The sequence below is a fragment of the Rhamphochromis longiceps genome, linkage group LG17 (assembly GCF_057381845.1).
Source record: "Rhamphochromis longiceps isolate RC_006_pf linkage group LG17, R_longiceps_female_GT1.1, whole genome shotgun sequence".
Classification (NCBI taxonomy): Eukaryota; Metazoa; Chordata; class Actinopteri; order Cichliformes; family Cichlidae; genus Rhamphochromis; species Rhamphochromis longiceps.
Window position 1 is genome coordinate 1,608,901 of NC_140573.1, and position 24,785 is coordinate 1,633,685.

General features: G+C 41.4%; 1 protein-coding gene and 1 long non-coding RNA gene across 2 annotated transcripts in view; one reads left to right on the forward strand and one right to left on the reverse strand.

Moving 5' to 3' along the window:
• Window positions 1-1,614: 1,614 nt before the first annotated feature.
• LOC146649033 (uncharacterized) lies at window positions 1,615-2,394 on the reverse strand. The gene is made up of 3 exons (XR_014908068.1): window positions 2,283-2,394; window positions 2,079-2,196; window positions 1,615-1,947 (listed from the first exon to the last, which is right to left on the reverse strand). It is a non-coding gene; the product is annotated as an uncharacterized LOC146649033 (long non-coding RNA).
• A 10,724-nt stretch (window positions 2,395-13,118) lies between these two features.
• The window catches only part of LOC146649034 (cytidine monophosphate-N-acetylneuraminic acid hydroxylase-like), a 35,424-nt gene continuing 23,757 nt past the window's right edge, over window positions 13,119-24,785 (forward strand). Inside the window, exon 1 of the mRNA XM_085386707.1 lies at window positions 13,119-13,242. The gene's annotated coding sequence lies outside the window, so the exon portion shown is untranslated. The remainder of the gene's footprint in view (window positions 13,243-24,785) is intronic.

Consider the following 24,785-nt stretch of genomic DNA (forward strand, 5'->3'; position numbering starts at 1 on the left):
AACCAGTGAAACACATTTCAGCTATACTCGTGTCTTTGAACACACTCGACTTAAAAACCAGTGTAAGGGCAGATAAACACATCATGATATAATGCATGTTTCTTGTCATGAAGTGTGAGGCAAGTTTATGTTTATGCATAAGATTATTTAAGGCCACTCATTTGTTTGTTTGTTTGTTTGTCAGAATCAGAAAGACTTTATTTATCCTCGAGGGGCAATTAAGATTCAACAGAGCAGCAAGACGTTGAAGATAAGGACAGGGCATAACAGGCAGTAAGAGTGAGATAATAAATACACAGAATATACAGTATATACACAGTTTTAACATTAAAGTGACCGAATAGGTGAATAAATAACTGTAAGTAACTAAAAGTGAATAAAGTGTCGGCAGTATAATAGAGTAGCTGACGGGCAGCGACCCGGAACCAGATCTCAGCAGCACTTTGTCTTGTAACTTGCTTATAAAGATTGAAACAAGAAGGTAATAATATGAAAATAACCAAGTAATAACCTGCAAACACAATATAAGCTCTGTAATATTACACTGAAATGTATGCAACTGCTAACAATATGATAAGCTGCTAATGTTAAAGTAGTAACATGTGTACATTAGAATTTTAATGTATAGATTTCAAAGTGGTAATAACCTCATAATAATACTGTTTGATACTATAACAATAATAGGCTAGTATTATTGTAACAGAATGCACAGATGGACTCTGTGGGTTGGGACACAACATCATTTGTGCTGTGATAATCAAACGTGTGCATTATTATGGAAATCTGAAGCAGATCGATGACACAAACAGCTACCTGTCATGGTCCTGAGTCTGCCGACTCAGTGGTTTGTGTTTCTTCACGCTTTTGTTTATCCTGAGCATGTATTCTGTTATGATTTGCCATTTGTTAGGTTTCTGTTCTGTGCCTGTCCTGGTGCCACTTCTGTCTATGGTGTCACACTGTGTGTGAATCTGTCTGTTTAGTTCAGCGTCTTGTCCAGTTCTGTGTCTGTGAGTTTCCTGTTTTATTCTGAAGGTCTCTGTCTCATGTGAGTGTGTTCAGATTACGCTTCCTCTGTCCCGTCAGCTTTGATTTCTCCCAGGTGTGTTGCCCTCCTGTTGCTCATCCCCTGATTGCTGCTGTGTGTATTTAAGCCCTGTGTGTTCGCCTGCCTGTTGTTGGTTTGTCTGTGTTCCACGGTGTCCAGTCCCTCGTCCGTGGCGCGCTGCCTCGCCCCCATTCTGGTACCCTCTCAGGTTTGTCATTTAGTTTTGTCTTCCCTCTTTACCTGTTTTGCCATCTCACCACTGTGTAAATAAAACATCACTAGCATTATCATCTACTGCCTGCGTTTTGGGTCCTTTCTCCTAGTGATGGGCAGATGAAGCTTCATGAAGCACTGAAGCTTTTCATCCAATTGGTTCCGCCCAGTGCAAAGCATCTTGAAGCTTCATTTGCTCTAGTAGGACACCTACTGGACGTAAAAATATTAGTTGGCATGAATTTGAAGAGTGTGGCCTTTCGCACACAGCCTGTAAATGTCAACAACAAAAGGAGTGTGTAAAACATGTATATTGTAGTGATGCAGTGTACTGTGTATATTTATAGTGGCAGTATGGAAAATGATTATTTGGAAATGCTTAAAATGGAAATGATCATTTACTGTGAGGTGAGGTGTGGTTGGGGTGTGGACAGTAGTTGTGCTTTTGTAACGTTGAGGTATGGACAGCTACACACTGAGGCTTTGAGCCTCAGTCCTGCCTGTTCACATTTTATTCTGTAAAAACTAAATTTTCACTGCTTTTATGACCTTTTTAGTGGGGAGAACATAGCTAGGATTTAATGATTTAACAAATCTTTTGAATCCTTTGTCCTCCACAATGCTAAATGGCTGGGAGTCCTCAATCACCATGCTGACCAGGTCTTCATCTATTTGAGATTGTTCTCCTGAGGAAAGACAATAAAGATAAAGCACAAATATAAATATCACATACGTAACTTATAACAGTTGTATAATATTGTTATATCATTTAGTAACATTACTGCATGCTATATTATCATGGCATTTGATGGCTCACCTGGTCTTGCTCCACAATCGGTGTTCCCCTTATTCTCATGCAAAGCTCTGTAGTGCCTAAGCATGGATGAGGTGTTGTTGTTATATCCCAGCTCCCTGGCACATAGCAAACACTTCACCTTGTACAAAAGTACAGACAGCTTAACATAAGTTTTATTGCAGCATCAGTATTATGAAAATACATCTTCTGTAGAAATTTGCATACCTTGTTGGGAGGAATAAGATCAAAATGTTCCCACACAGGGGAGGACATCCTCCTCTTCTTAGCTGGCTCCATTCTCTCCTGACTTTCTCTCCTCACTCTCATAAACCTCCAAACTGTCTACAAACTCTCACTAACCGCAACTCTCCATCAAACACCCACATTTTGAATGAAGTCTGAGGGGTTTGTATCGCTGTCATATCTCGCGGCAAAGTTCGAACCACTTCATGAACCAGTCACGTGGTACAGCCGGGCAGCGAGGCTTCGGACGTCATCATTTTGAGCTCCTCCCATAAATGAAACAAGCCTCGATACGTGCATCGCGGAAACGCCCCCTCCATTACTCGACACACGCTTCGAAGCCTCGATACAGAACGTCACATCACTACTTTCTCCCTTCTACGCCACACGGCTCGCCTCAGCAGCCGTGACAGTACCTTTGTCAGGTTTCAGTTTGATTGCATCAAAGAAACAACAATCCAGTGCAGCAGTCTGCACGGCTTCTAACAGAGAACAGAAACAAGCAGAGTCATTTATAGATTGTGTATGTGCATCAACCCTGTCCCTGTCATGGAAAGATGTGACTGATTAAAGCAACAGAGCGATGATGCATTTTTTTAATGCATGGATAACCCAGAGCCTTATGCACCTGCCATGGTCACAGAACTAAAACAGAACCTGTACACAGGTAACGTGTGCTGTCAATGACATTTGTATTCACAGATTATACTGAGCCAAAACAAGATGCTATCAAGTTTATTCCAACATCAAAATGGGCTACAGGGCCAGACCTTTGCCACATCTGGGTCAGTCTGACCACTTGTCACTGTTTCTAATCCCTGCATATGCCCCCCTCAAGAAAACTGCTCTTACCATCACAAAGAATATTACCATATGGCCAGAGGGTGCCTCTCAGCAGCTGCAGGACTGTTTTGACAGGACTAACTGGGATATCTTTGAACATCAGGACTTGGAAATGTTCACAGACGGTGTCCTCTGCTATATAAAACACTGCATAGACACTGTTACAGCAGTCAAACGGATCCGGGCTTATCCCAACCAAAAGCCCTGGATGACCCGGGAGGTCAGGCAGCTGCTGAAGGAGAGGAACATTGCGTTCAGGTCTGGCAACAGGGATTACTACACCACAGCCCGATCCAACCTGAAGAGAGGCATCAGAGAGGCAAAGGGGGACTATAGGAGGAGGATCGAGGACCATCTGAAGAGTAATACCAGCCGGCAGGTGTGGCAAGGCATCCAGCACCTAACCAACTATAAGATCAATCTCGGAGCTGCGGACAGTGACCTGGAGCTGGCAGAGGAGCTGAATATCTTCTTTGCCCGCTTTGAGACCAGGGTACCGGAGGTATTGGAGCCACAGCAGCAACACGCCACCCATAGCAGCACCACCCTCACCCTGGAAGAGCACGAGGTGAGGCGCATGCTGCAGGCTGTTAACCCGAGGAAGGCGGCGGGTCCTGATGGTGTGCCAGGTCGAATATTGAGGGATTGTGCAGGACAGCTGGCTGGGATCTTCACCAGGATCTTCAACAAATCCCTCGCACAGGCGACTGTCCCACTCTGCCTGAAGTCCTCCACCATAGTCCCCTTGCCTAAGAAGCCCCACATCACCGGCCTGAATGACTACAGACCGGTGGCACTCACCCCAGTGGTAATGAAATGCTTTGAGAAGCTGGTCCGCAGACACATCACAGCAGCCCTGCCCCGCAGCCTGGATCCACACCAGTTTGCCTACAGAGCAAACCGATCCACGGAAGACGCTGTAGCCACAGCACTCCATGCTGCATTAACTCACCTGGAAGAGCATGGTAGCTATGTGCGGATGCTCTTCGTGGATTACTGCTCAGCTTTTAACACCATCCTTCCACACAAACTGGTGGCCAAGCTACAAGACCTGGGGCTTCCATACAGCACCTGCATGTGGATCAATAGCTTCCTCTCGGGCCGTAGACAGAGAGTCAGAGTTGGCCATCACACATCCTCAGCCCTGAGTCTCAGCACTGGCTCACCCCAGGGCTGTGTGCTCAGTCCACTGCTCTACTCTCTCTACACACACGACTGCACTCCTCGCCACCACAGCAACATCTTTGTGAAATTTGCAGATGACACCACAGTGGTGGGGCTCATTTCCAAGGGAGACGAGTCTACGTACAGAGACGAGGTGGAGCAGCTGACGTCATGGTGTAAGGCCAATAACCTCCTCCTCAACACTTCAAAAACCAAAGAACTCATAATAGACTTCAGAAGGAAAAAGGCAGAGATCCAACCACTATTCATAAATGGGGACTGTGTAGAAAGGGTGGCAAGCTTCCGCTTCCTGGGAGTCAATATAGAGGAGAACCTTTCCTGGAGTGTGAACACCTCCGAGCTGCTGAAAAAGGCCCAACAGAGACTGTACTTCCTTCTCAGGAGGAATAACATCACACAGAGACTGCTGGTGTCCTTCTACAGAGCCACCATTGAGAGTGTTCTAACTTACTGCATATGCATCTGGTACACTAGCTGCACAGGGCTCAGAGGAAAGCACTCCAAGGGATCATTAACACCGCCCAAAAGATCACTGGCTGCCCTCTCCCCACACTGGAAGTTCTACACAACGCCCACTGTTTTAAAAAGGCCCAAAACATCATAAAAGACACCTCACATCCTGGCCACTCCCTGTTCGAACTGTTGCCCTCAGGCAGACGGTACAGGGCAATCAGAGCAAGGACTAATAGACTCAAACACAGCTGTTATCCAACTGCAATAACACATCTGAATACTACAAAAAAATGTCCATCACGCCACTCTTGTGTTAATCTATGCACGGTCTGAAGCATGTGTGTGGGAATGTATGTGAATGTTTTACTGTTACATCTTATTAGTATTTTAAGTATTCTATCTATTTTATTTATTGAATTTTATTGTTTTATTTATATTTTGATATTGCTAGGGATGATGCAATGATCGGGGACCATTCTTAATTTCGTTGTTCTCATGACAATGACAATAAAGTTTCTGATGATCCTCCATTCAGACAGGACAGCCAATCACAGCATAAGCAGTGTGTGTGTGTGTGTGTGTTATTAGAACAAATGAGGAAACTGAAAACAGTTTCCTCATTTCCTCACCACCGTGTGTGGTGGAGTTTGACCGAAGCAACTTCGTTCTAAGGTTCGTGAGAAGCATCTCTTTGAAAACGGCGTCTTTGACGGTGAGTTGAATAAAAGTCTGACTGATGTTAAAATGCTCTGAGAGGGACTTTAGCAAGCTGCAGCACCTCATGGAGCTGATGTGTTCATGTGCCGTCATGCAGGGGGATGTATGTACAGCATTCATTTCTAGCCTACCACTTACTCTAAAATTAAGTAGCAGAAAAAAACTCAGGTATTCAGTCTGCTGCTAGTGTTAACATCTACACTCCACAAAGTGTTATTTGTGCAGTTTTACAAATGTTTTGAAACATCCTTAAGGTGTGAATAAACAGATTCATCAAAAAAAGTGATTCATTAAGAGCCGAGAATATTCTGCTGTTAATTATAATTTAGCTTTAGCTTGATTGGCGGCTTGAATTTGTGGCTCTGGCTCTCCTGACTGTGGTGAACACGGATAGTTTATAGTGCAGAACTTCGATCGGCCCTCTGCAACACTTCTCTTCTCTGCAGCCATGTTATGTAGATGTTCTTATGTGCTTGGCATCATTGGTGGGGATAGGTTAATCGGATAATCCAAATTGCCACTAGGTGTAAATGTGCGATTGAATGTGAGTGCGAATGGTTGTCTGTCCCTGTGTGTTGGCCCTGCGACAGACTGGCGACCTGTCCAGGGTGTACCCCCCCCCCTCCTATGACAGCTGGGATAGGCTCCAGCGCCCCCCGCGACCCTGAAAAGGAGAAGCGGATGGATGGATGGATGGTATCATTGGTCTTCATTTAGTAACAGTGTGCTATTTGAGTTATTTGTTGATTGTGCCGTTGGGTTTTGAAATTTATTTGAGTTTTGGTCATTTTTTTGTTTAATAATTTTAGAGCCTCTTTTCAGTTGCATTCATAAGTTTTGGTTAGCTTGTGTTTTGCACGGATTCCTTTTGGTCTCGACGTTCATGTTAATCACTCTGTCTATGGGTACATATTTCTTTAGCTTTTACAAACATGAGATTGTCATATATTTTATGGGAGTGTGTCATAAAGATAACGGTGTAATAAGACCCAGTGTTTGTCTGCACATTAATGCAGTCATCCACACATGTATGAGAGACAGAGCTCACACTGTATCAATAAACTGTTTACCACAAGTGACCTTTGACATCCGCTCCATATTGACACTTGTTCAGGAACCGTTGATACCACATTTTAATACCTTAAGCATAATTTATTAATATCCAGTAATTTGGGGGAAGAATGTTATGGATATCTGAAATAACACAGATGTAGTTCCAACACAAATCTCTATCCTAATAAAGAAACACAAACAGTCTTTTTGCTAGTTTTTATGTATGAACATAAAGCTGACAACATGTCGCAAAGATAACAAGCAGCACAAAGACATTTCAACGTTATCACCACAGTGGTTCCAGGCGGAAACGTGAAGAATTAGAGTCTGACTCATCTCTGAATTTTCTTCTGACTGTTCTGACTGCCGGTGCTGTGGTCAGCATGCACTCAGCGTCATCTTCACGCAGGGTTTCTGTGTAGCTTTGCCTTAGTACACTGTGCAGCTGAAGCACATCAGTATAACTGACAAAACACGATCCTTATGTTCAGTCATATCAACTCAACAGAGAAGGTCAGAATCCTGAAACTTTCCATCACACGGTGCAGTTCAGGATTAAAACTATACCAGAGTTCAGGTGAGGTAACCTTATGGATGTCGTTGTGCAGTGTGGGGAAAAGCAGGGCTTAGAGTTAAGGAACATAATCGTTTGTTTGTTAAGCCAACGATCAGCTGATGCACGCTGCTTTTTCAATATTCACTGTTATTTGTGGATCTAGCCAAAATGAATTCAGAGCTGTATAACAGATTTAGATCTACTACAGAATATAAAGCTAGTAAAACAAAGCTGGGGTCTAACCTTGCAATATAAAGTTCCTCGAGGCCTCTGTTTCTGTGACTTGGTGGTACATAAATGAAACTGAACTAGAGCTGGGCGATATGAGATTTTTTCATATCACGATATGTTTTTTTCATTTCAGGCGATAATGATATCTATCACGATATAAGCCAAATAACTATATTTGTAAGATTTAAATGTGCCGTTGCTCACAAGTAAAATGTGAAATAATCAGCAGCTTGTTTTTATTCAAATATTTATTTCCCATAATAAGTTCAACAGGGTAGATGTACTTAAGGAACATGAGACTTTTTCAGATAAATAAAGGCAAATATTGCAAACTACACAAAAGGCAGCCGCTAAAGCGTTTAAGTTTCAAAATAGAACAAACGAAACAGACTAAACTGTCAATTCCACTTAGAAACAAAATATTAATTCTAAAAATAAATCTTAGTTTGTTTTACAGAAGAACAGACAAAACTGACTAACTTTTGTCAATATCAAATAAACTGAGAACTAAAAGGAAATTCTCAATCTCTCCTTGTTGTATAGCTGAGCTTTTCAAACAGTTTTAACAGTTACTTTAGTCTGACAAAAGCCGAATGACGAATTAGCGCTTCCAGTCAGAGACTGAGGCTACGTCCACACGTACATGGGTATTTTTGAAAACGGAGATTTTCCGTTTTCGTTTTAAAAAATAATCCCGTCCACACATAAAGGCAGAAATGAAGGAAAACGCTGCTATGAACATGCCAAAGCAGCAGGTGGCGCTAGATTCCTAACCGTGCAGAAATGTTGGCCAATCAGAAGTCTAGAAGCCTCGGTGGGAAAAAGTAAACAAAGCTGGGGCATAGAAGCAGAACCGAGTCGTATGTGTGGAGGGACAGTAACTGTGTGTATATGTAAGCATTTAAACACTGCAGAGAGTAGAATTAACAGTATTGTAGAAATTCATTTCACCGAAACAATAACGTGGCGCACAGTGTGACGCATGCACCAGTTTATTGTATTTCCAGACTTGCTTTCGGCACAATTTACAGTGCACGCTACTCTGTTTTTTGTCAGACTTGAAATAGCCGAAATACCTTCACCCTACGGAACTTCTATGGCTCTTCCGTTCGACAATCTCTCCGGCGTTGGAACCATCATCTGTTTTCTCTTCGGTCACGCTCGGTTGATTTTTCTAGTCGGCACACTCATTTCCTCCATTACCCGCTGGCTGCTTCCCAAACAAACACACGTGCGGCTTGGCACTTGTGCTGTACGTAACAAGTCACGCGACGTGACGCTGCGGCTGTGATTGGTTCGGCTCTGCGCTACTTAATTTGGATTGGCTGACCTTTTTTTTTTTTTTTTTTTTTTTTGAGGACAAGAGCGGCGAGGTCTATCGCGATAGCTTAATTTCTCTATCGAGTAAAAGTTATATCGCGATACATATTGTTATCGTTCTATCGCCCAGCTCTAAACTGAACTAAAAACTGATAAAGATGAGTGAATCAGCATCGTCACTTTCAGCCTGCCCTGCAACAGTCCAACACTGTGCATCACTGTAAACTAAACAGCAATACTGCAAACTAGCTGGTTTAGCACTAAACTGCTTAGCACACATTTTCATGCAACCTTTTAATAGCATGATTTTGACGGTGTTAACTACGAGAAGACTAGAGGAAATATTAGTTATATTAATGGAAACAAAAACACACTCCCTACACGCCTTTTTTTCCTTTGTATTTTTTTTATTTTTCTGCTTTGCTTATTTCTATTTTCTTTCCTTTTTTTTATTCTTTCATCCTTTTGTATGGATATTTTAGTTGGTTAAATACAGAAAAAAGAAAAATACATGTAGTGACAAATTGTTGAAGTTGGTGGTATTGTACAGTGATTCCTAATGTCAATTAAAAATAAATAAATAATAGCACAAAACCAGCTGAAGTATACTTCAGTTTTGTAGTTTTGCTCCACAAAAGCTTAATCCAGCAACAGATCATGTGTATATGAAATACCTGATTTAAAAACAGATTATTAGGATGTGACAAATAAGATTTAATGTTCACAAAGTGTGACTTGCTGAGCAGTCTTATCTTTGAAAATAATATCTTCCTCTTCTGTCCTTTATTTCTTTCAGCCTCTGTCAGTGCGCCCCAGGGCGGCTGTGGCTACAACGTAGCTGCCGTCACCAGTGTGTGAATGTGTGTGTGGATGGGTGGATGACTGGATGTAGTGTAAAGCGCTTTGGGGTCCATAGTGACTGAGTAAAGCGCTATATAAATACAGGCTATTTACCATTCTTATATCGTTCTTCGTCTCTAGGTTGCCTGTGGAACTGTAGATGGTACTGTACTGCTAGCAGGCCTCGGTGTAACTGCAGGAGCAAATAGTTTTCACAAAACAGCATTACAGGAAAAGGTGCAGCAGCATTATGGTAGAGTGCAAAACGTAGCACTGTCTGCCGTCTAACACATTTTGGTAATTATAGACAAAAAGCAGAACTAGGTGATGAACTTGTTGTACGTCACGACTCTGTATATAACCACTCACGCCATACAGGGATAAAGACAAGTGTAGCAAAGGAGACAGAATCAAAGTGTAGCACCATAAAGGAAGGATTGATTGTTAAAGATAGACAGAGATGTTTTGATCAAAAGTGTGTATGAAGGGTACAGGAACACAGACCAAATAACAGGAAAAGTAGGCACTGAATTAGAAATTATAAAAAGTATAAATGTAAGAGATCAAGGGACTGTCCCCCGAATATGCAGGCTTTTAAATGTTTTTAAATTTTATTTAATCACAACAAAAGTTGCCTCAAGGTGCTTTATATTGTAAAGTAGACCCTAAAATAACACATACAGAGAAAACTCGACAATCATATGACCCCCTATGAGCAAGCAGTTTGGCAACAGTAGGAAGGAAAAACTCCCCCAAGCTCTTAAATAATCAGGCCCCATCTTATCTTAATGACCTTGTAGTACCATATCACCCTATTAGAGCACTTCGCTCTCGCTCTGCAGGTCTTCAAACTTTGCTTTTTGCTAAAGCATATAGTTAGGGCTGGACCAGGTGACCCTGAATATGATTGCTGGGTTTTTCTCTGTATGTATTATTGTAGGGTCTGCCTTACAATATAAAGCGCCCTGAACTGACTGTTGTTGTGATTTGCTGTATAAATAAATTGAACTGAATTATTTCTGTTGACATTCCTTGAACAATCATACTGTATACAAAACCAAATGAATCATATATTAAAGTGTTTTTCAGCTTCGCTCCCAAATTGGTTGAAATATGGGTTCATTCTTTCTTTCTTTTTAACTGTGTTAAAGTTTTATTCCTATTGATAAGGAGAAATTTGAGTGTCCGTAGAAAAAGAAAGGGACTAATGTTGGTGATAGAGAAAATTCTCAATGCAGATAACTGAACTGAAGTAGAGTATGAGATGTATTTGTTGAGCAATGTGCATAAAGGGATTTATAAATGTTTACATTCATTTGAAGAATTTCGACCTGAGCTCATATTGTAAACCAGACTTTTGTCCTCCATGTGTACATTGTTCTTTACCTCCTGAAGTTATGCCAGTGCCATTAGCTATCTCATATAGTTTATGGGAGTGTGTCATAAAGATGTAGTTGCCATAAAGAAGCAGCTGAAGGTCAGGTAAAGGTTAACATTACCAGAAACCAGGTCAGTTTGGACGACACCTTTGAAACTGTGAAAACTCACAAACAAATAACTAGTCAGTTAATACGAGCAACCAGAGTAATACGAGCAACCAGAGTAATACTAGCAACCCATTTTCATTGATTTGACCCTCACGGGTGGATTAAAAATCCATCTCAATAGAAATGTAGGTTAACTTGGTCCTCCAACAGCCTCACTGTACAAAACTTGCAGACTACTCCACACTACTGCTACACATGAGTACAGCTTTTGAGTCACTTTAGGAAAAGTAATCAAATCTGGGCTGAATAATGACATTTGGGCTTTTTTACTTGTACTTAATTATCAAGTTTGACCCCAACAGCATGTAAGGATTAATGCAACGTCCTTTTCAGTGTCTGAAGTCTGTCATTTGAATCAAAGCTATTGTAAGATCCTTTGTGCTTGCATCAAATACTGTGAGTTAAAACTCTTCTTTTTGATTTTTAACATTTAGGTGCAATGGCCTCTCAAATAGCAAAGGTGTTGTTGTCATTGGATGCTGAAGCAGTCGGCTCGCTCACAGAAGGAGTCAATGTGCTTAAAGAGAATGAGGATTTTGTTAAAGAAAAGAAGTGAAGTTCTTTAACTCATTTAAATGCAATAAATGATACAAAGGTAATAGCCTATAATTAATGTATCTGCTGTATCTGCTGTTTCTCAGATAGTTGTTTACATTATATAATATATTATGTTCACTACACATCACTACAGTGTGATTTCGAAAATGTATAAATATACGGACAACAGGCTCTTCCGCGGCAATCTCTTGTGGTCAATAAACAACGTTTAGGGAGCTCTATAGTATTCAATGAGAGGACCCTGCACGTCAATTCTCGACGCGAGGGGGGTACCCTGCGTGTCGATAAGTGAAGCAGAGGGAGCCTGACCATGCGTCACACATTTGACGAGTTGGGAGTGAGAACGTGTTGCACTTGGTGTTGTTTTTGCGTGCAGTATCAGTCTCGGATCCCGTCAATCAGCATCCATCAAGGGAAAAATGGACACTCTCCATTTCTTCAAAGTGTGACCCTGTGAAGAATCCCCAGACCTGCTGGCGCCAGGGAGTCCAGCAAGGCACTTAAACAGATATACAGTGGAACCTCAACTTACGAAATTAATTCATTCCCGAGGGTCTTTCATAAGTCGAAAATCTTCGTAAGTTGAAGCACCCATTGCACCTTTTGAGTGAGGCGATTCTGAAGGCTATAGGCTAACTAGAACAACAATACGTCATTCAAGTGGAACAGCGAAGCGCAATTATGAAAGCCAAGGGGTTGTCACATGATTGTGGGCATTGTAGGCTCAGCCAATCAGAGCCAGCGGATTTCGTTACACGGTCATTTTGCCGTAACACGGGCATAAATATTGCCGTTCAGTGCCTTTGTGGCTCAAAGAGTTGACAGTTCGTCTTGTAACCAGAAGGTTGCTGGTTTAAGCCCCGGCTCAGACAGTCTCTGTCGTTGTGTCCTTGGGCAAGACATTTCACCTACCACCTACTGGTGATGGCCAGAGGGGCCCGATGGCGTGATATGGCAGCCTCGCTTCTGTTTCTAAATACAAATGACAATAATAAAAAAATAGTCAAACACAGGAAATAACATTTTCAAAAGCAGTCTAGCTTTGCGGTGCATCTCCTCCAGGTGTGTAAATCACACATCTTCTCTGCAGAGTGGTTTGTGTTCTGCAGAGCATCATAAATGTCTCTTCTAGTTGTTTCTATCACTGTCCATATGACCAGAGTACAAATGAATGCAGACATGGGTATACAAACATACCAGTTGGTTTTGTTGTTTGTCAATGTGGCTTTCAGCTATCTGCAAAGCTGCAGGCCTTGTCAGCCCTTGCTTTTTATGGCCTCTATCAACCCTCAACATGCTTCAGATGCCCGTCTGTTGTCCACAATCTCCTCTTGGAAAGCCCCATGGCACAGCTCTCATTCCAACGCAACTCTCCAGGCTTTTGTTTGTCTGTCAGTGTTTTTAAACCAGTTAACTGAGTGAGTTTCACACTGCAGGAAAACAGATCAAACCAGTTTGTTCCAAGAAGTCAACATTCAAGTTTTAGAAGCTGAGGTGGACCCTGCTGTGCTCGACAGGAAGTCCTGGCACTCAGTCTGTCAGTATTTGCAGGTGAGGTGATCCAGCTCAGGTGAAGTCTTCAGCTCCAATCTGTGAGTTCTTGGATCTGTGGGGAGAACCAGGACTCAGCATCACTGCTGTAAGTCTCTGTTACCATTCAGCTTTCATTTGTCTTAAAAAGTGTTTCTGTTCAACAGGCAGCAAACATTTTCTCCTCTTTCATCCTTTTTCTGTAACCACACCTACATGATTCAGATCCTCAGATCATTTTTTTACATCATACACACAGTTATTTATTTTATTTGCTAGGTTATAATCCGAAACCTACACAATTTGAACTCCAGGCACAAAAACCTTTACTTGCAGCCACATTTAAATACATGCTGTCAGTGTGAGATGTGCGCTCATATTTCATTATGTAAAATTAGATCAAAGGCAAAGACCCAACAATTATATGACTCCATATGAGGAAGCATTTTGGCAACAATTGGAGAAAAAAACTGCCTTTTACCAGTAAGAAACAAAAAAAAAAAAAGCAAAACCAGGATGTTCAATTCAATTCTAGATTTGACAGGTAGCAAGAGTCAGTACTCTTGCTGCAGAATTTTGAATGGGAGCTTTTAAGACATCCTGATAATAATAACAATGAATTGTTTTTTCAGATTCACTCTGAGACAGAATATTGCTAATTTGAGAGATATTGCTCAAATGGAAGAAAGCAGTCCTACATATTTGTTTAATATGTGCGTTGAAGGACATGTCTTGGTCAAAAATGACTCCAAGGTTCCTCACAGCGTTACTGGAGGCCGAGGTAATGCCATCCAGAGTAAGAATCTGGTTAGATACCATATTTATAAGCTTTTCAGGGCCGAGTACAATAACCTCAGTTTGATCTGAATTAAGAAGCAGAAAGTTAGCGGCCATCCAGGTCTTTATGTCTTTAAGACATTCCTGAAGTTTAACTAATTATGTTGTGTTATCTGGCTTATCTGGATAGTTGTGCGTTATGTACATAGCAGTGTAAATGTATGCTATGTCTTCTAATGATGCTGCCTAAGGGAAGCATGTATAATGTAAACAGAATTGGTCCTAGCACTGAACCCTGTTGAACTCCATAATTAACCTTAGTGTGTGAAGAGGGCTCTCTATTTACATGAACAAACTGGATTGTGGCTTCCATTACATTTTGAATAAAGCCAATTGAATCTAATAATAGATTAAATGCTGTGTTGAGGCTGTCATTTTTCTTATAAACTGGATGTTAAAATCCCCCACAATAATTTTTTCATTTGAGCTGTGGATTTAATCAGATCAACAGCCTGCAAAAGGAGATAGAAGCTCAGAATAAGTCCCTGGTGTATGATAGACAACAACAAGTATATTTTTGGGTTTTCAAGGGTGGAAAAGGCAAAGCATCACTCTTTCAAATGAGTTAAAACTCTCTTTGAGTCTATGGTTGAATAATAAACCGGAGTGAAAAGATGCTCCACTCCTCCTCTTTGGCCTGAATTGTGTTGATGCTGCTCATTGATTGGATGGTTGTTTTCAGCTCAACTCTTAATGTTTACTGTATAAGGAAGGTAAAAAGTGTGACTGGATCTGGTAGAAAAACAGATTGTTGAACATTTTAAGCTTTGCAGTAGAAATATCCATATTCTAAATAAAGCAAACAGTTTGTCATAGCTGAGCTGTGATCAGTGTATTTCCACTAGCAGCTACAATAAGGTTTCATATCTTTACACATCAGCATGTAAACTTTACTCTGACTCAGTCTGAGCAGTCAGACAACATATTTCTGGAGTGAACACGTGAAGGTGTGGCCCTTTCACACTCTTCAGCTAAAGCCCCGCCTCTTTCCAGGAAGCAGCTCACCTGTGTTCCTGTGTTTAGTGTTCAGATGTGGAGCGGAGATTCTTCTTCATGTGCTCTGTTTGAAGAAACAGTTTCTGCTTTGTACTGGGATGTTTGGACCAGATGTTGAGCTCTTATTTCAGGACAAACTGCAAAGCCTAATTGTTCAGTTTTGAGTCAGGCATTGTGAGAAAGAAAATGAAGTGTTTGTTCATTAAACTGCTTCACAGTGACACTCACATAAACATGAACACAATGAAGCTGGACACAAACATCCTGATGCTGTGGATCCTTCCAGCATTTCAGTGTTTCTACAAACACATGCCAGTTTGACTGTGAAAGCACAAGGTTGCTGTCCATGTACAGAATTACTGAAGTGCACTGGCATGACGCTCTGCAGCTTTCTGAAGTGAGAGAATAAAATATTTTAATTTCATATCTGGTTCCTTCATATTTGTAAGCTTCAGTTAGGATCCACTGAGCCTTTGAGTCACACAGGGAATCATTGGTTCTCCAGTTTGTAATTGGCTATTCAGACTGGTGGAGGTGATGCTGGAGACCTCTGATTGGTCTGTTATGGTGAACTTAAGGATGTCAGCTATCACCATACCAACAATGTTTAAATAAGTGTAGGAAGGTCGTAGTGCTCTGGTGTTAAAACATCCAATCAGTGCTTTATAGAGACCATGCCAAGCCTCCATCTCTGTGGAGAGAAGGATGATGAGTGATGAGTTAGGATTGAAGTGTCTTGATCCATGCTCAATAATAAGTATATCCCAAAAGGTGAAGAACTTTGATCAATGGGTTTTGATCAGTGGTTGTTGATCAATTGTCAGGACAATTTGCATATTAATGATAAAGGAACTGAACTCACAACCCACTGTTCATTCAGTGGGCTAGTTTCAGTCATTTGCAAAGGTACTGTTCATAAAGTTGGGGAAACCTGCAGTCAACGGAGACTGAAGAAGTAACTTGGAAGAGTGATGAAAGATTTCTCCTGAAAAGAATAAACCTTTTGGTAGTTCGGAGCGAAGTAGTGCTGACCAACACTCTCAGCTCTCTTCTCAGCTTGTCTTTACTCTCTGGTCTCTGCAGCGTATTAATACAAACCTTAGTAAATTTATCCAGTAAACATAAAATATATCATCCACTCTTTGAAGTTGGTCTGTTTTCAGTCTGTAAGAGATGTTCAGGTGTGAAGTTCTGAACAAGAAGAACAACAAGGACTCAGATTTATTCATTAAACACAGAAGAATGTGTTAAAAATAGAAGGAAAAGAGTAGAATAGAGTTTTGATAACCTGGTTACTGTTCTCACATAAACACACACATAGCATGACACACTCAAACATGAGGAAGTGTCAGTTAAACTGAAAAATCCTCTGCTGACAGCTGATGATTGAGGCGTTGCAGAAACTGATGAACTGATAGAGCAGAACAGAATCCTTTGCATGGGGCCTCTCCTCTCCAGGAGTTGACTCTGCAGGTAGGGGAATGTCTTGATGCATGCGCAATCATCTAGGTAAGTAAATCTCCAAAAGTTGGTTCTGTTCATCTGGACGTAGCGTTTTGTGGGAGAAACATTTCGTCACTCGTCCAAGTGACTTCTTCAGTCTCAGCTGACTGCAGGTTTCCCCAATCTTATACTTGCATAATGACTGAAACCAGCCCACCAAAGGAACAATGGGCTGGGAGGTCAGTTCCTTAATCTTAATTATGCAAATTCTCATGACCATTGATCTTGACCATGACTTTCTGCTCTTGCTCTTGACGAAGGCAGTCGCACTTTTCTCCTCTCCTCCCCTTCCTTAGCTTCCCTGCAGAGCCTCTTGTGTCCTTGTCTAGTCTTGTGTTTTTTGTATTACTTTTTCCTGGAACACTCTCTCACAGTCTGTTCTCTAAAACCTAAAAGAGAATTATGGATTTGATCAACTGGTCTCTGAATGCAATTGACACCACTTTCTCAACAAGAAGTCTGAGCTTGAGTGAGCCTGAGTGCTGAAGATATCTACCTATTTGGAACCATGATAACAGGGTTCTTGCTGATCGGAGCTGGCTTGGCCCTGCTCCTTCGGCACCAGCTGCGGTCTCAAGGGTGGAGCTGAACAACAACACCCTGATAACAACTGTGTTTAGACTGTTCCTCCCATTCTATGCAAGGCCACCTGGGTTGGCTGGGAGACTGTTTACTTAGCCTGGCAAGGCGAAGGACACTCTATCAGCTGAACTCTGGACACACACACGCACACAGATATATATATATATATATATATATACACACACACACACGCAGATATACACTCTATGGGTCCCCACACCTACTATTACATACTTATATGGAGAAACCTTTTGAACACAACCATGCTCACACACACAGGTGTTCACACGGGTTTCTTCCTTGGCTGGCGCCTCTAGGCATATCGTGTGTTGTCAATATTTTGTGCTGCTCAGTAACTTTTCTACTGTGTTCTTCTCTTTCTGCTTGTTTCCTTCTTTTTTTCTAAGTGGGTGATTTAGCAGATTTTTAGTGTCTTTTCTCACTGTCCCTCTTCCACTCTGTTTTTCATTCAAACAATAATTCTGATTGCTACAGTACTGAGCAGAACATAAAATAAAATATATCAGTGAAGTCGGTCTGTTTTCAATCTGTTGGGGATGTTCAGGCCTGAAGCTCTGAACAACTTTAACTAGAAAAAGAAGGACTCGGATTTAGTCATGAAACACAGAAGAATGTGTTAAAAATAGAAGGAAAAGAGTAGAATAGAGTTTTGATAACCTGGTTACTGTTCTCACATAAACACACACATAGCATGACACACTCAAACATGAGGAAGTGTCAGTTAAACTGAAAAATCCTCTGCTGACAGCTGATGATTGAGGCGTTGCAGAAACTGATGAACTGATAGAGCAGAACAGAATCCTTTGCATGGGGCCTCTCCTCTCCAGGAGTTGACTCTGCAGGTAGGGGAATGTCTTGATGCATGCGCAATCATCTAGGTAAGTAAATCTCCAAAAGTTGGTTCTGTTCATCTGGACGTAGCGTTTTGTGGGAGAAACATTTCGTCACTCGTCCAAGTGACTTCTTCAGTCTCAGCTGACTGCAGGTTTCCCCAATCTTATACTTGCATAATGACTGAAACCAGCCCACCAAAGGAACAATGGGCTGGGAGGTCAGTTCCTTAATCTTAATTATGCAAATTCTCATGACCATTGATCTTGACCATGACTTTCTGCTCTTGCTCTTGACGAAGGCAGTCGCACTTTTCTCCTCTCCTCCCCTTCCTTAGCTTCCCTGCAGAGCCTCTTGTGTCCTTGTCTAGTCTTGTGTTTTTTGTATTACTTTTTCCTGGAACACTCTCTCACAGTCTGTTCTCTAAAACCTAAAAGAGAATTATGGATTTGATCAACTGGTCTCTGAATGCAATTGACACCCCTTTCTCAACGAGAAGTCTGAGCTTGAGTGAGCCTGAGTGCTGAAGATATCTACCTATTTGGAACCATGATAACAGGGTTCTTGCTGATCGGAGCTGGCTTGGCCCTGCTCCTTCGGCACCAGCTGCGGTCTCAAGGGTGGAGCTGAAGCTCTGAACAACTTTAACTAGAAAAAGAAGGACTCGGATTTAGTCATGAAACACAGAAGAATGGGTTTAAAATAGAAGGAATAGAGTAGAATAAGGTTTTAACAACTTGGCTGGTGTTCAAACATAGACACACACATAGCGTGACAAACATGAGGAAGTGTCAGTTAAACTGAACATTCCTCTGGTGACAGCTGATGATTGTCAGAAACTGATGAACTGATAGAGCAGAACAGGAAGTGAGACATTTATTTATTTGTTTACTAATATAAATCTGATCTGGATTAAAGTTTAAATCAAATAAACAGATATTTTTTCATCTTTATACAGCTCAGTTAAATAAGGTAAATATTGCTACTATGGGGGGCAGGGCTTTCAGTTGCTTTGCTCCTTGACTTTGGAATTCCCTACCATCGAAGTTACATTACACAGCCCCGCCCCCTTTAGTTCCTCCTTACCACCTTCATGCTCTGTGTCCGCAGTCTGATGTGTGATGTGTGGAGGGTCTGGGCTGCGAGGATTATGGCAGTGGTGACTTTTCCCAGGAGACGCTGGGACCCTGTTTACTAGAAGGTTTTAAAATTTCTGTGCTTTTAGGTGACAGAAGGAGACATGTGGCCTGGTCAAAACACAGAGAGCTGCACTCTAAAAGATCATTAACCTCCTAAGACCCAAACTCTTCCACGGCATGCATTTTTAATTTCTCTTTGATATTTTGGCATATTGGGGCCCGATGAATGTAAAAACAAAGAATTACCAGATTTTCTTTTTACCTTATTTTTGTTTTTTATGAAAAATAACAGCCACATATCAGGATATTCATTTACAATTTTGATAGAACAGTAGCAGTAAAATGTCCTTGTAAGTGGATATCAGGCCCTTGTAGAGCAAAATTACAAAAAGTATTTTGGTCTAAATAACCCAAAATGTGATGTCCACATATTTGGACGGCAGGTCCTAGGAGGTTAAATATATTGTGTGCCGAGGACTTCCGGTGTGGCGGTAGAGCAGTATGGTCGCATAAGTACAGAGCTCCCGTAAGCCAAGTAGATAAACTCCGCTAAAACACGAATTGAAGCGTGAGACAAAACAACTTTGGAAGATGAGCGGAGGGACAACAAAAGCAAAGAATAAAAAAACTACGGACACCCAAGGTAAAGACATAAAACATCCGAACAACGAGGACAAGCTAGCACCTGAAGCTAATATGGCCGCGTTTCAAAACGGACTGGATTGTATTAGCAAACAAATTCAATCACTCCAAAATGAATTGAAATCAGACTTCACGACGTTCAAAGAAAAAATTACTGGCCAAATGAGACACGAACTGTCTAAATTCAAAGAAGACATCGACCAGAAGTTTAAGAGCATGACTACAGAACTTAAAGAACAAGAAGGGAAATTAGAAGCTGCGCTGATGCGCACGGAAGAAATAGAGACGTGGAGCCGCGAGGCCAATCAAACCCTGACAGAACTAATGAGAGAACAAAAAGCGATGATGACCAAATTGGATGACTTGGAACTTTGATCCAGACGTAACAATCTGCGGATCTACGGAATACAAGAGGGAGCCGAATCTAAGGCAGAATCGCTGACCCAGTTTCTGGAAGCCTGGCTCAGAGAGGAGCTTAATATTAACATCAACCTCCAGATTCAACGCGCACACCGAGCATTAACCCCGAAACCGGCAGCGGGTCTCCCCCAAAGGCCAGTCGTTGTCAATTTCCAACAATTCACAACTAAAGAGATGATACATAAAAAGGCATGGGAAAAGAAAATAGTCACTCTGGACGGAAGCAGGGTTTATTTTGACCACGACTACTCGGCGAGAATGGTGCAAGAACGTAAAGCGTACGTGAATATCAAAAAGATACTAAAGAAAGAAGGCATCCGCTTCCAGACTCCTCTCAGCAAGATGCGAATCCACTGGCCAAATGGAGTGAAAACTTATGGCAACGCGGAGGAGGCTGCTAACGACCTGCAAGCGAGAGGATACAATGTGGAAAAAGGGATAAACAGCCGGGAGAGAGAGAGCGCCGAGGGACGTCTGTCAATCGGGGCAGCGACATGGAAACCGGTCCGGCCCACGTATGCTGGGGTGGCTAGCAGGCGAGCTTGAGAGAGACTTCAAGAATTTCAGCATAACGATAACCATGCATGAGAGGCGTATAAGGAGACGTATAACAACAAGATGGATTCACGATGTGTCTGGTAGGATTATATGGAAACACAAAGTTGGCTAGGGATGGACAGTACACAATAATGACTAGTATGAGTGTGACAATCTTTCGTGAGTCATATCTCATTACTGGAGGGGGGCCCTTTCAATATGAGAAACATACCCCCCAAAAACAAAGAGAGGAACAACAGGTGGGGAAGGCTGGTACCTCTTTATTGAAGTCCTCTTATCTGTACATAGTTAAACTAAGTTGTAACTTGTTGATGAAAATGTTTTGTTTAAACAAGGGTTCAATGGAGTGCCTGTGGGGGTCTCAAAAGATAGCCGGTAGATCACAAAAGGATAATGTTCACTGCACATGAAGAAATAAAGTGTATGTCCTTAAATGTTAATGGAATCTGTAACCCAGTTAAAAGGGCCAAGATTATGACTAAACCGAAAAAGGAGAAGACACAGATAACTTTCCTACAAGAAACTCATTTATCAAAAATAGAACACGAAAAATTGAGGAAATTTGGGTTCAAAAACACCTTTTACAGCTCTCATACAAACTCTAGGAAAAGAGGGGTTGCAATTCTCATAACTAATTCCCTTAAGTTTCAATCTCACAAAGAAATAAAGGATAAGGAAGGTAGATATGTCATTGTCAAGGGTGTGATTAATCAAACAATGGTCACATTGATGAATGTGTATGCACCCCCTGAAAGTAATAAGGAATTCTTTAAATTGATTTTTGATATTCTTCAAATTCAAATTTTATTTGTCACACACACACAACCATACACAGTATGACATGGGGGTGAAATGCTTGTAGCTGTACAATGCCCGACCATTAAATGACAGAAGAAAGGTTTTACAATATTTACAATTTACAGTTTACTACAAAAATTTACAAATTAACTTAGGAATTTACAGTAAAGAATGTGCAAATAGCAGAAGAGATTATAAAGATAAGGATTATAAATTATAGGAATTATAGGATTATAGGAAATGTGTGGTGGTGCGTGTGGTGACGTGTGTGAGAGTCCAGTCTTATAGTGACGTGTTTGGGAGAGTCCAGTCCTACACCTGGTTCAGGCCCCGAATAGCCTGGGGGAAGAAGCTCCTCCTCATTCTCTCTGTTTTGGCCTTAAGGGAGCGGAAGCGCTTCCCAGACCTCAACAGTGAGAAGAGTCCATTGTTGGGATGGGAGAGGTCCATCATAATCTTCCTAGCTTTGGACTTGCACCGCTTGGTGTAGATGGACAGCAGGTCAGGGAGCTCTGATTGAATGATGCGTTCTGCCGAGCGCACCACCCTTTGCAGATCTCGTCTGTCCTGCTTGGTGCTGTTCCCAAACCAGGTGCAGATGTTTGCCGTCAGGACGCTCTCGATGGTGCAGGAGTAGAAGTTCTTGAGCACCTTCAGTGGCAGATGGAAGTCTCTAAGTCTTCTGAGGAAGAAGAGACGCTGACGGGCTTTCTTAACCAGGGTGTTGATGTGGCAGGACCATGACAGGTCCTGAGTGATGTGGACACCCAGGTATCGGAAACTGTCCACTCTCTCCACTGGCGTGCCACTGATGATGAGGGGTTTGTAATTCCTCGCCTGCTTTGTAGTGAAGTCCACGATCAGCTCCTTAGTCTTGCTGATGTTTAGGAGGAGGTTATTCTCCTGGCACCAGGTCTCCAGGTTCCTAATCTCCTCCAGGTAGGCCGTCTCGATGTTGTCGGAGATCAGGCCCACAACAGCAGTGTCGTCAGCAAACTTATACAAAGTTATTATTTACTTTGTATCTGTAATTTTATTTTATGTTATTTTATCTCTCCTTTCCTCTCTGGCTGGGTTTTAGTTACACTGTTCTGGGTGGGTGGGGGGGTGGGGGCACAACTGTTTGTTAATTTTGCCATAATTGTTGTTGGAAGCAATTCTTTGTTCAATAAAAAGACCATGATCAAAAAAAATAAATAAATAAATAAATAATAGCACAAAACCAGCTGAAGTATACTTCAGTTTTGTAGTTTTGCTCCACAAAAGCTTAATCCAGCAACAGATCATGTGTATATGAAATACCTGATTTAAAAACAGATTATTAGGATGTGACAAATAAGATTTAATGTTCACAAAGTGTGACTTGCTGAGCAGTCTTATCTTTGAAAATAATATCTTCCTCTTCTGTCCTTTATTTCTTTCAGCCTCTGTCAGTGCGCCCCAGGGCGGCTGTGGCTACAACGTAGCTGCCGTCACCAGTGTGTGAATGTGTGTGTGGATGGGTGAATGACTGGATGTAGTGTAAAGCGCTTTGGGGTCCATAGTGACTGAGTAAAGCGCTATATAAATACAGGCTATTTACCATTCTTATATCGTTCTTCATCTCTAGGTTGCCTGTGGAACTGTAGATGGTACTGTACTGCTAGCAGGCCTCGGTGTAACTGCAGGAGCAAATAGTTTTCACAAAACAGCATTACAGGAAAAGGTGCAGCAGCATTATGGTAGAGTGCAAAACGTAGCACTGTCTGCCGTCTAACACATTTTGGTAATTATAGACAAAAAGCAGAACTAGGTGATGAACTTGTTGTACGTCACGACTCTGTATATAACCACTCACGCCATACAGGGATAAAGACAAGTGTAGCAAAGGAGACAGAATCAAAGTGTAGCACCATAAAGGAAGGATTGATTGTTAAAGATAGACAGAGATGTTTTGATCAAAAGTGTGTATGAAGGGTACAGGAACACAGACCAAATAACAGGAAAAGTAGGCACTGAATTAGAAATTATAAAAAGTATAAATGTAAGAGATCAAGGGACTGTCCCCCGAATATGCAGGCTTTTAAATGTTTTTAAATTTTATTTAATCACAACAAAAGTTGCCTCAAGGTGCTTTATATTGTAAAGTAGACCCTAAAATAACACATACAGAGAAAACTCGACAATCATATGACCCCCTATGAGCAAGCAGTTTGGCAACAGTAGGAAGGAAAAACTCCCCCAAGCTCTTAAATAATCAGGCCCCATCTTATCTTAATGACCTTGTAGTACCATATCACCCTATTAGAGCACTTCGCTCTCGCTCTGCAGGTCTTCAAACTTTGCTTTTTGCTAAAGCATATAGTTAGGGCTGGACCAGGTGACCCTGAATATGATTGCTGGGTTTTTCTCTGTATGTATTATTGTAGGGTCTGCCTTACAATATAAAGCGCCCTGAACTGACTGTTGTTGTGATTTGCTGTATAAATTGAACCGAATTATTTCTGTTGACATTCCTTGAACAACCATACTGTATACAAAACCAAATGAATCATATATTAAAGTGTTTTTCAGCTTCGCTCCCAAATTGGTTGAAATATGGGTTCATTCTTTCTTTCTTTTTAACTGTGTTAAAGTTTTATTCCTATTGATAAGGAGAAATTTGAGTGTCCGTAGAAAAAGAAAGGGACTAATGTTGGTGATAGAGAAAATTCTCAATGCAGATAACTGAACTGAAGTAGAGTATGAGATGTATTTGTTGAGCAATGTGCATAAAGGGATTTATAAATGTTTACATTCATTTGAAGAATTTCGACCTGAGCTCATATTGTAAACCAGACTTTTGTCCTCCATGTGTACATTGTTCTTTACCTCCTGAAGTTATGCCAGTGCCATTAGCTATCTCATATAGTTTATGGGAGTGTGTCATAAAGATGTAGTTGCCATAAAGAAGCAGCTGAAGGTCAGGTAAAGGTTAACATTACCAGAAACCAGGTCAGTTTGGACGACACCTTTGAAACTGTGAAAACTCACAAACAAATAACTAGTCAGTTAATACGAGCAACCAGAGTAATACGAGCAACCAGAGTAATACGAGCAACCAGAGTAATACTAGCAACCCATTTTCATTGATTTGACCCTCACGGGTGGATTAAAAATCCATCTCAATAGAAATGTAGGTTAACTTGGTCCTCCAACAGCCTCACTGTACAAAACTTGCAGACTACTCCACACTACTGCTACACATGAGTACAGCTTTTGAGTCACTTTAGGAAAAGTAATCAAATCTGGGCTGAATAATGACATTTGGGCTTTTTTACTTGTACTTAATTATCAAGTTTGACCC